The sequence below is a fragment of the Lactuca virosa genome, chromosome 8 (assembly GCF_052849685.1).
Source record: "Lactuca virosa cultivar CGN04683 chromosome 8, Lactuca_virosa_CGN04683_v6, whole genome shotgun sequence".
NCBI lineage: Eukaryota > Viridiplantae > Streptophyta > Magnoliopsida > Asterales > Asteraceae > Lactuca > Lactuca virosa.
In genome coordinates, this window is record NC_136433.1 from 297,484,153 (window position 1) to 297,493,190 (window position 9,038).

At 34.8% G+C, this 9,038-nt stretch overlaps 2 long non-coding RNA genes and 1 pseudogene across 3 annotated transcripts in view; 2 read left to right on the top strand and 1 right to left on the bottom strand.

Moving 5' to 3' along the window:
- The first annotated feature begins 908 nt into the window (after positions 1–908).
- LOC145129312 (uncharacterized) lies at positions 909–2,587 on the top strand. Its single transcript, XR_013717446.1, has 3 exons — positions 909–1,240; positions 1,673–1,790; positions 2,397–2,587. It is a non-coding gene; the product is annotated as an uncharacterized LOC145129312 (long non-coding RNA).
- A 988-nt stretch (positions 2,588–3,575) lies between these two features.
- LOC145129533 (uncharacterized) lies at positions 3,576–4,167 on the top strand. The gene is made up of 3 exons (XR_013717532.1): positions 3,576–3,677; positions 3,816–3,866; positions 3,963–4,167. It is a non-coding gene; the product is annotated as an uncharacterized LOC145129533 (long non-coding RNA).
- Positions 4,168–5,714: 1,547 nt separating this feature from the next.
- Positions 5,715–9,038, bottom strand: part of LOC145131646 (uncharacterized) — a 9,161-nt pseudogene continuing 5,837 nt past the window's right edge. The window contains exons 2-16 of the transcript XR_013717792.1: positions 8,467–8,552; positions 8,333–8,398; positions 8,089–8,253; positions 7,926–8,000; positions 7,674–7,831; positions 7,448–7,606; positions 7,298–7,367; positions 7,079–7,206; positions 6,758–7,000; positions 6,573–6,665; positions 6,386–6,471; positions 6,247–6,309; positions 6,084–6,167; positions 5,887–5,960; positions 5,715–5,784 (exon numbers count right to left, since the gene is read on the bottom strand). The product of XR_013717792.1 is annotated as an uncharacterized LOC145131646 (transcript). The remainder of the gene's footprint in view (positions 5,785–5,886; positions 5,961–6,083; positions 6,168–6,246; positions 6,310–6,385; positions 6,472–6,572; positions 6,666–6,757; positions 7,001–7,078; positions 7,207–7,297; positions 7,368–7,447; positions 7,607–7,673; positions 7,832–7,925; positions 8,001–8,088; positions 8,254–8,332; positions 8,399–8,466; positions 8,553–9,038) is intronic.

A 9,038-nucleotide genomic window follows, 5' to 3' on the forward strand; every position in this document is an offset into this window, starting at 1 on the left:
CAAGGTTTATTATTACAGATCTTTGTGAGACAAAAAACCGTACATGTTCTAGAGCACCAGAGAATCCAATACTTAACTTGATCACACTTCAACACTTGTTGATTAGAATAACTCCCATGCATATATCTAAACCAAAAATGAATTAATCAATTGATGCATTGGATAACAGTCGTGATTTTAAGGTAATCTTTGGTCTATAGCCTATTGTCTGAATGATTTATCGTCTTGGCTTGTTCTTTTTATTGTTTATGGCCCACAACCCATCTTCACTGTATATACTTTAGTATTTACCTCCAGGAATAACCATTTATCTGAATCCCAAGTTACAATAGCCTGTTAGGTTTTTTAATTAAGTAGGTTTATATGGTTGGATCGTATTGGCTATTTAATGGGCTACTATGTGTAATAGGCCCATGAATTTTATAATTAATAACCAAAATTAGGGTTAGATGGGAACACTAATTCTACATGTCTATATAAACCATGGTTGTAAAAATCGGTCTAGACGGCCGATTAATCAGCACCTAGGCGCTTGGCAGACTCCAACCGCTTACGAATAGGTGTTATCGGGTAAGCTAGTCGGCATTGGTCAATATCGGTCAAAGACGGTCCAAATCGGACTAATTCGTTCCAACTCGGACCCAAATCGGACCAAGTCAGCTCAGCTAACTCTAAAATACCTACCAGCTCAAAGGAGCCGGTTAGCCCAAAGGAGCCGGTTAGCCCAAACTTAGCTGGGTTTGATTCTCTAAGGGGCTAGCTTCCCTTTTTATAGAATAATTTTGCCTTCATCTCTTATCCCACCAGCGATGTGGGAAACTTCTAACTCTTTAACTCTTGTCACAACTCCCTCGAAGACTCTTTAGTTCTATACTTCTCCACCAGTTCTGCGCCATTTGGGTGAAATATTAAGGGATGACGACGACAAATCGAGTGACTCAGATTAGTCACAGATTGGTGTTCCTCTCCTGATCGACTCCGATTCCTGAAGCGATCACCGACATCTGTTTCGGCGCCGACTACCCCACGACTCTATTATCGCCATCTCAAGCGATCATCATCTCCCTCACCGGTATCCCTCTAATTCACTTTTGTTTTCATTTGTGGTTTCATTTGTGTATACACCTTTAATATAATTCATCGATTTCACCTGCTCGACTCCGACTCTTCCCCTGTTGTGGTGGTGATGTTGGTTGGAATGAAAACGAAGAAGAAGCGACTTCGACATCTGCAACATCAGGTAAGCAATGTTTTTTTTGTAATTTATTTTTCTGAAATCAGTTGGAGCTGATGTATGAAATCAGTTGACAAACAAATTGTGTATGAAATCAGTTGACAAAGGAATTGTTTATGAAATTGGAATGTATCTACATGAAATCTTTAATTGTTTTGTGTATGAAACCATCTGCCCACCAAGTGTTCGATCAATTGCCTAAGTGAATCTTGTTGTCTTGATTATCAAATAATCTTGATTACCAAAGCAATGTGTTGGTATTCATCGGTTCTTGATTAATACTTTAGCAATAAATATGTATTGGATTTAACTGTTGTTGCTGGAATATATGCTACACATAAGAATGGATTGGCTATGAATACAAACACTGATATACAAACAAGTAATATGAATTGATTGGAGAAATCATGCCTCACAAGAATGTATTGTGCATTGCAGGACATAAGAATGGATTGGTTATGAACTCATAATGAAAGTGTTAATGCTGATATGGTGCAACAACCTAAGAGCTCATAACATTAATCCTAAGAATATGGTGCAACAACCTTCTGATAAGGTGAAATCATGCCTCACAAGAATGGATTCTTCCTATTTTCATTTGATAACTTGATACATTTGTATTAGTAGACTGTGGAAGAGCTCAAAGTAGAATTTTTGTAAGATGTGTATTGGATAATTTGATGTTAGAATTGTCATGATGTTTGAAACTTATTTTTATTAATTTTATATTTATTAATTTATATTGATGTTATAATGTTATATTTATTAATTTTTTTTGATATAATGTTATATTTAATGTTATATTCTTAGGATTAATGTTATATTTCATAATTTTTTAATAATTTTTTTAATAATTAATGGTCCCCGATTAATCCCCCGATTAATCCCCGCCTAGCCGATTAATCCCTTGATCCCAGTCCACCGCCGAGCCTACGTCGAGCGTTTTCTGCAACCTTGATATAAACTAGTCAAGGTCCCAATATACCATATATAGTGAGACACCATCACCAGAGGGATGTTAAATGAAATGACAGTGTCTGACTCATGGACTTAAAATGTTGTGAAATAGAGAAATAGGGAGAAATGTGTAATTTATTCTTATTTATTTCTTAACCAGTAATGATGGTTGGTTGTCTCAGTCTCTTATGATTTTTACTTGTAGATTAATGCACCAGAAGGAATGTTAGAGAAGCAAAGCTTAGATGAGTAATGATGGGTGCATTACTTCTGCAGAGTGTGTTATGTTAGAGAAGCAAAGCTTGGATGAGTTTCTATCCAATATAAACAATATCAAAACTGTTATTGTCTCTCTTTCACCTCAGTCATGGGCTTCCATTGCTGTGCATTATGGTCTTTCTCCACTTCAGGTAAATTCCTTTATATTAGCACCCTTCCACTTTCTTTATGAATCAATGTGCAATGAGATAGAGATAGATTTCTTAAATGATCATAGAGTTTAGAAGGTATTCAGATCTACATGGGTATCTCTCATAGTTTGAAAATGTTTTTTTTTTCTACATGAAAATTCAGTATCTGTTTGTGAATGGTACATAGGTCTGTTAATTGCACATTTTTTAAAAGTTTAATATTATTGTAAGGTTTCATGTTATTTTGGTGTTACAGGATCTTAATATTGGGATTGCCTTCTGGTTGGCAGCTGGTGGTGATGGGTGTGTGACTGAAGAAATAAATGTAAATAATAATTCAAAGGTTAAATACAAGTCTGATTAAAGGATCCTATTGGTTGGTTCTGGTGCAGATGTGATTTCCCTAATAACTACCTCAAAAAAATCCAAACTAATTATTGTGATTTTTTTTTACTAAACCTTGTATTTAGGAATTAATTTTTGTGTGTGTACTAGGTTATTGTTTCTCTTGATGATACAATCATTCTTCATGGTGGTGGTGATAAGAAGCAAATTGAAGAAAGATGTGAGGAATTAAGGTCAACCATTGAGAACATTTCTGCCATGTTTGACAAAGAGAAAGCACAAGAGAGATTATCAAAGTTGTTAGGAGGTGTTGCAGTCTGTAAGGTATATTTTAAACCATTTGTCTATTTTTTTAATTTTATTGATTAAAAATAAAATATAATCCAGGTTAGAGGGGCTAGTGAGTCAGAAGTTGGAGAAAGAAAAGATAGGGTTACAGATGCTTTACCTAAACTTTCAATAAGAATTTTATGATTTTTTTTTGTTCATGATGGAATTGTTATGAAGATATCATTTTAAGTTGTAAGAACCCTAATCCACCCTTAATTTCTAGAATTTCTAATGTTTTTAACCTTTCTTCATATTTTTACTTGTTGAATAATATATACACGTGTATATGTATGTATCCAGCTGTATACAAACGATCAACTGTGAAAGTATTTAAAGCCTATGGGTTGACTCAAGCTTCGATAGCCGATTGTATCACTGAAACTTTTTATGCCATCCGTACTGTGAGTACTCAACTCAATTCTTTTTACAATTTTACCCCTATATGACATAAAGTTTACTAATTGTCATATATCATTAAGACCCAAAAAGGTAAACTTCAATCTCAATCTCAAATTAACATGATTTTTTGGTTCATGTAGGTAAGGTCATTCGGAGGACAAAAACGTCAAATGTCAATGTTTGGCAACCAGGTTCGAATTAGATATGTGGGCCCCATTTAATGGTTTGATCTTGTTCTCTTGTTGGTGCAAAAGACGTAAATACGCTTGTCTTGATCTTTATTGTAGGTTCTTTCTTATCAAAGCAGTGACATCCTTCCTATCAACAAGTTTTTGGAGCATGATCAGGCTGCTTGTTAGAATCTTTTTGTTGGGTAACTTTTTACCATTTTCTTAAAATTCGTTAAAGTGTTTTCTTACATGAGAAGAAAATAAGAGTTGTAATGGTTGGTGAGCGGGTGGGTGTATAACTGTTGTTTTATAAAGTTTTGTAGTATATTTTAGAAGATGAAATTGAATGTTTTGGTAACTTGTTTGACATGTAATGTTAGATAACTTGTTTGACATTTATATGAAATTGAATGTTTTGGTATATATTTGATTTTTTATTATGTGTATTCATATTGTAAATGTGTATCGTAAATGCACGTCGTAAATGCGTATTGTCACTGGCAGCTAAAGTTTATGATATGCAAAATGCGTGTCATTTGCATTTATGACAAGGGCTTCCTTGATACACATTGTGTGTCATAAACGCGCGTCGTAAGGTTATGACACGCAAATCCATGTCGTCTTCCTTTACGATATGACCTTCCTTGATATGTATTGCGTGTCTTAAATGAGCGTCATAAATGCATGTCGTAAATGCATGTCGTAAATGTGTCTCGTAAATAGACGACGTGCATTTGAACGTCGTCTTTCTTTATGACAGGGCCTTCCTTGACACGCATTTGCGTGTCGTCTGAGCGTTTTACGATACACATTGCGTGCCGTAAAAGGCTGTTTTTGTAGTAGTGATGGGCAGAACTTCTGATCCAAAAGCTCTTCTTCTCGGGGCCTTCTGGCACTCTGGGACTCGCTACTAACACCTAGGAGGTGCTAGGGGAAAGAATAGAGGGTTTGGGGTGTTTGAGAGAGAATGGGTTAGAAAGATGAGAGTTTTTGTGTGAGAAATGGGCTCTATTTACGAGTTGGGAAATCCGCGTACATGGGGTGTACTAAATGGGTATGTTGGGCGTACTGCATGTTACGCTGGGCGTACTGAAGCCAGGTGTCCTGATCTCGTGCGAAGCCGTGGGGAAGAAGTAGTCGCTTAGATTGTGTCACATAACACCTCCGGAGCTTAACCCAAAAATTAATTATCTTCTAAATTCCGTATATATGTGTATGTATAGGTTTCTGTATATATATATATATATATATATATATATATATATATATATATATATATATATATATATATGTGTGTGTGTGTGTGTGTGTGTGTGTGTGTGTGTGTATGTGTATGCACTACTAGAAAAACAGCCTTTTACGACGTGCAATGCGTGTCGTAAAATGCTCAGACGACGCGCAAATGCGCGTCAAGGAAGGCCCTATCATAACGAGAGACGACACGCTTTTGCGCGTCGTCTATAGACGAAGCTCATTTATGACACACAATGCGTATCATTAAAACCCCTGTCAAGAAAAGCCATGTCATAAATGAAGATGACACATATTTTTGCGTATCGTAAATTTAAATGTTTAAAAAAAATATATTTATATATTTATTAATTTTTAAATTAAATTTTCATTTAATGTCTCATAATAAAAATAAAATACCATATACAAAAAATACAATCCATTGCATAAAATTTAATGTCATACAATTCTATTTCTTACAATATATAAATTTGCATTCATCTAATCTACTATGTGTTTCATACAAAAAATCTATTTCATGCGGCTTCTTCCATTTCCTTTATTAGCAGCTTCCATCATTAGTAACACAACTAACAATTGAAATGAAGAATGCAACACTTGCATTTGCAGCATATATCCTATCTCTTTCAGCTTGAGCTTTCTTTTCCTCTTATAACTCCAGAGCTATTCGCACCCTCTCCAATTCACTCTACATTACAGTATTATTAATATACTATTTATGTATGTGTATGTGTATGGAAAGTACATTGCTATTTCTTGAATACAAGATGTTACAAATCAAGAAACTTACATTGACTGCTGACTACCTGAACTACTCGATCAGATTCATGAGCAGATGCACATGTCCTGTTGCAATTTTCAATCCTTCAACATTTGATCATCATGCAATGAATAGTTGCAGGAAGTCATTACATCAGTAGAAAAAAGGTATGAAAAGGTAAAACATGAACTAAAAGGACTGAAAAAAGAAAAAGATGAAACACCCACATGCAAATCCTAGCATTAACAAAAGGTATGAATGCAGCTCCACCAAACTCTGCACAAATTCCAACACCATAAACTGCAGCCTGAAAGGTGACAAATATATTTATTTAGAATTAAATAAAAAAATAAAATGATAATAGTTTGATATTAAATTATGCTGTCCTGGCGAACAACTGTGCTTGTGTCATTGCATACCTCCAACACCAATGGTAGAAAAGTTTCATAGTATCTGTAACAAGATATAAAATTATAATTTTTTTTAAATAATAATACTAAAGTAACAAAAGAATAAAAAAAAAACTTACTTTAGAGCTACATCTCCACAATGCTCTGCCACGTCATCAAATATGCAAATTGCTATTCTTTTCTCCTCAGAGGTCCTATCATTGCCCTAAATTTAAAATGTAAGTCTTATTTTTAATATTTGTATAAAAACCAAAAAAGAAAAAATAATTATTTAAAAAAATATAATTAATGTTACTCAATACTCACCCAGAATGGCATCAAGTAAGGCAAGAGTTCATCAAAAAGAGGCAGAAATAGGGCCTTGAAAGTCTTGAGTAGAGTACCCAAACAATCACCAACCTAGATTTAACAAAAAAGAAAATATTATGAATAATTTATTAACATAAACAAATTTATAAAAAAAATAGATTATATAATATAAGAGCATATACTTGATCAAAAAGTTCTTCCTCTTGTTCGTTTTCTTTTTTCAACATTTCCCCTTCTTCTGCATCAAAGTCCTCTGCTTTGACTCTTTCGCCCCTTTCATTTCTTCTTGCTCAGCTGGCAGTGATCACCTGTTTGATATCTTCAACAATGCTTCTAACTTGATTTTCATCTAAAAGGGGCCCACAGATTTGTACACATTCCTTGATTGAATCAATCATACTTGAGCAAATTTCAGTCTCAGGTTCCTAAAAGACAAAATCCAGTAAATAAAGATTCATATGAGCAAACAGAAGTCAACAAATAAGGGGAATGACGAAAATAACCTTGTGAAGAGCCTGTACTAAAGCTGGTATGATATAGTCTGACAACTGTTTTACATATGACTCATTGCGACCCTGAGATTGCTCCTTTTCAACAGCTAGTTTTGCTGAACGAATAAGCTCAGGCATAGCTAAAAAGTCAAAGAAAAAGTCAACGCTCAGAAAGAAAATAAAAAAATAACAGTTAAAGTTATCAGGGGTAAAAGAGGTATTTTATTTCACCTGAAACTGCAGCCTTCCTAACTTCTTCATGGAAATAGAATTTAAGAAGTGGTACTAATGTTGATGCAACCTGTTTTTTATTAAAAAGTTAAGCCGGTTTTTTTCAAATGTAAAAAGACAAGAAAGGGTAAAAGAGGAATTTCATTTCACCTGATCAATCCATGGGAAAAACCCTTCTTTTAATTCATCAGCATAGCAACATCAAAGGTAAAATGGACATTAACTCTCTTATCTCCAAGTGTAGCTTTCTCCTCAAGGACACTAGTTTTGATCCCTATTCTCTTATCTCCAAGTGTAATAGTCTCAATGCTGCAATATCAAAGGGTAAAATGGTCATTAACTCTCATTCAAACATTTCATTTATTAAAAATCACACCTTTCATCATCAGACTCGTCAATATCATCATCTGAATCATCAGCAGAAGTAATTGTAACATCTGGTTTAAGTTGAACAGAATGAAGCAATGGTGGCATCACAACATTCATGTAAGGGAGAAAATCTTGCCCTAGGCACTTGCAGAGTCTTGCCCATGCCTACAACAAAAATATATAATTATAAATTTATAATCTTTACTTCAAATTGTTTTAAAAGATTAAGTTTAATAACAGAAAAAGAAAAGAAGCATACTTGTAACATGTAGCTTATTGTTGGATCATCTGTCTCCAATTGGGAACCTTGAAGTGGCATAAGGACATCCATAACCTTGAAACATGTAATAAATTATAAGTTTCCAAGATGAAAAAATAAAAACATTTGTGAATTACATATTTATAAATATATATAAGTATACCTGTTTAGCATCATCTTTGAACTTATCTTTTCCAACAGCCATTCCAACTAAACTAATACACCCCATGGATTTGGCACGAAGCATACAATTAGCTTTATCAGTTGCATTCATGAGTATAGCTTTCAAGTATGGCATAACTGCATCATAATACTTTTGAAAATGCTTCTGTAAAATCATAAACTATGTGAGAACCAATTTAAAGAAAATAAACAAGGTAATGAGAGAATATGAAGATGAATAATACCTGAGATGAATCAGCAACAAATGCCAAAGCAGTCAAAGCTCCCTCTTGCACCGTCTGCTTTGGATTCTGGAAATACAAAATGATTCAGTATTCATATATTCATATCTTTTAAGGTTACTACAAATTATTTATACCTGTAAAAGTACAAGTAATTTCCCCACAATCCCATCCAAGTAAGGTTGTATAAGTTCTGATGTACAATTTTCACTGAAGTTGAGCACTGTTAACTCGATTTCGAAATCGCTTTAACTTCAAACAAAGGTTCGCTCGTAATTGAATGTCTCACGGATTGGTTCGCAAGTCGACACTTTCGTTCGGAGTTTTGCAATTGGAATCCGAAATCAGTCACACGAATCTGAATCAAAGTTCAGATGTTCGTGTTCTTGGCTCGCTGAATTGTCATTAGATTCGCAGTTCACAGTCCCTGCCTTGAAGTTGCAGGGACGTCAAACTGAAGACAGAAAGAAGAAACAATTTTTTGTGAGAGAAGACACATGAAGAATGTACCTTTTGGGAGTGAACCAAGAAGGAGTGGGATCAGATGGGTCTCCTTGACGGGCGGCGCGTAGGTCAGTGACGGTGGCGGAGAGGAGAGATGGGTTGGAGGAGAAGGCAGAAGTGCGTGCTTAGGTTGATGGCGAGCTTCGGCTTTGATTTCGTTCTAGACCCAGTCGCATTCGTTTTCTCAGCCATTGACGGCGGTTTG